This window comes from Orycteropus afer, unplaced genomic scaffold (assembly GCF_000298275.1).
Source record: "Orycteropus afer afer isolate SDZICR_OR568_19922 unplaced genomic scaffold, OryAfe1.0 scaffold00001, whole genome shotgun sequence".
NCBI classification, from domain to species: domain Eukaryota; kingdom Metazoa; phylum Chordata; class Mammalia; order Tubulidentata; family Orycteropodidae; genus Orycteropus; species Orycteropus afer.
In genome coordinates, this window is record NW_006921588.1 from 8,767,857 (window position 1) to 8,770,139 (window position 2,283).

A 2,283-nucleotide genomic window follows, 5' to 3' on the forward strand; every position below is an offset into this window, starting at 1 on the left:
AAAACTAAAATTTGATATGTTTTAAAAACCAACTTCTTTAATATCAAAAACTACTTTGGGGGATTTCTAGCTTTTAAAAAGGAGCCCTATGGTGCAGTGGTTAAAGCACTAACCAAAAAGGTCAGTGATTCAAACCCACCAGCCACTCCATAGGAAAAAGATGTGGCAGTCTGCTTTCCTAGCTTTGCTGTCTTTATGCAATTACTAGTGAAAAATACTAATCTGTCAGTTGTTTAAAAGTTATTTTCCAATGCTTTCATTCATTAAATATCCATACTAGAATGTAGTATCTGTTCAAATGTAATTCAGTGTACATAAAACTGGTGGTAACTGTGGGGCTGTATTTATCATTTATAAATTTATGAAAAATGTGAACTTCTTTTACTTTTTTCTTGGTTTTAATCTGCTAAAAGAAACCACTTCAATATTTCTTCAATCTGTAAAACATACTTAAGATATTCTGATCAATTAAAACAACTCATGTTATATGTACTTGAAGTATCTATTTTTGTGTATATGGACATATTAAAGTTGAAACTGATTTTCATTCATATATACTGAAGTGCTGAAAAACCTAATTTATAAACACAATATTTTACAGTAATCAGTATAAGACATCTTAAAATCAGTAAATACATTTCTGTTATCTCTAGAGTACAATAAACCAAAAAATCAATTCTGTAATCAAGTTAAGAAGCTATAAATTTGTTTTTGAAGCTAGAAAAATCCAAATAAACTACAATATACACTAACTGTTCCTTATGCCAAAAGAAGAGGAAAAGCCCAGAGGGACGTGAAAGTGTATAAATTCCTCTCCTTTCTCTCTTATGGATTGATTCTATTGCACTATTTCTTATTGTATGACTGAAAGAAGAAAGATGAAAAATTACAAATAATTGTTAAATACAATTATGACTCTCATATAAATATAGAACAAACATCTATCAGTTATTTCTAGCTTATTAAATAATGAGGGAATCAATAAGCTGTTACAGTTGGTTCAAAAGACAAAGAATCACACCTACACAAGAATATAAGAATGCCAAAATGAATTTGCAAATAGATACAAATAGCTCTATCCTCACAGCAATAATCATTTGCATTCCACTGAACATAAGTAATTTGATTTCTGTGACCAAGAATGATGTACATTTTTTCAGTTTTCTACAATTTACATAATTTTAAAATAGCTCAAAAGAATGAATGGTAGAAATAGCCTAGATTGGTGCACTAGAAAAGACACTCTACTAACTCTAATATATATATCCCATGTATATAATGAGTGAACACTTTAATGGTCTCTGTAATATATGTTAGAGTGTGTATACACACATCCATAATACTCTAATATATATGAATATTATGTATACATAACATCATTTCTAAGGTTTTTACATTTCCATATAGTGTTCCCTCTTTGTGACCATATAAGCTCAGAGAATGAATAATCTCGATCAAAAGTAAAACCAGTCTTATTTTGTTTTGGCCTGATTACTCAGATAAATACAGCAAGTATGTTAATTTAAGATATACTCCTCTGAGCTTGATTTGCAAATGTAGAATCATAGAATACTGAACACTATTTTTTAATGAATTTTGGATTTTATTTTTAAAAGCGCTGGTGACATAGTGCCTAAGGCATTTGACTGCTAACCAGAAGGCTGGCAGTTCAAATCCACCATCCACTCCTCAGAAAGAAGGTTGAGCAATCTACTTCCATAGTGATACTGCTTTGGAAACCCAAGGGAGGGTCTGACTCCACGGCACATAACAACAACAACATTATTGACTACCTCAAGGCTAGAAAATCATGCCAATGAAAATCTCTCTACCAGATGTCACCATTATACCCATAAATCTGGCCTAGCATTGTTCCCCCAAAATGACCATCATTTAATGATCATAATTCAATGACCATTATTCACACACATAACACTCTAGATAAATCCTTTGCTGCCCAGTCAATTTGTCCAGTTCTACACTTGCAATAAGAAGGACATATTTTTACTGAACCTATCCAAATAATTATATTACCAAGAAAAGTAAAGAGATTTAATAAATTGATTTTTTTTCTTTTGTAATTCTGTGGACCATCTAAAGAATAGATTTGATTCATTGAACACCAATGACCAGAAACCAGATCAATTGTGGGATGACATCAAGAGCATCATCCATGAAGAAAGCAAGAGGTCACTAAAAAGACAACAAAAGAAGAGAAGACCAAAGTGGATGACAGAAGAGACTCTGAAATATTACTATTATTATTATCTGACTCTTGCCCTT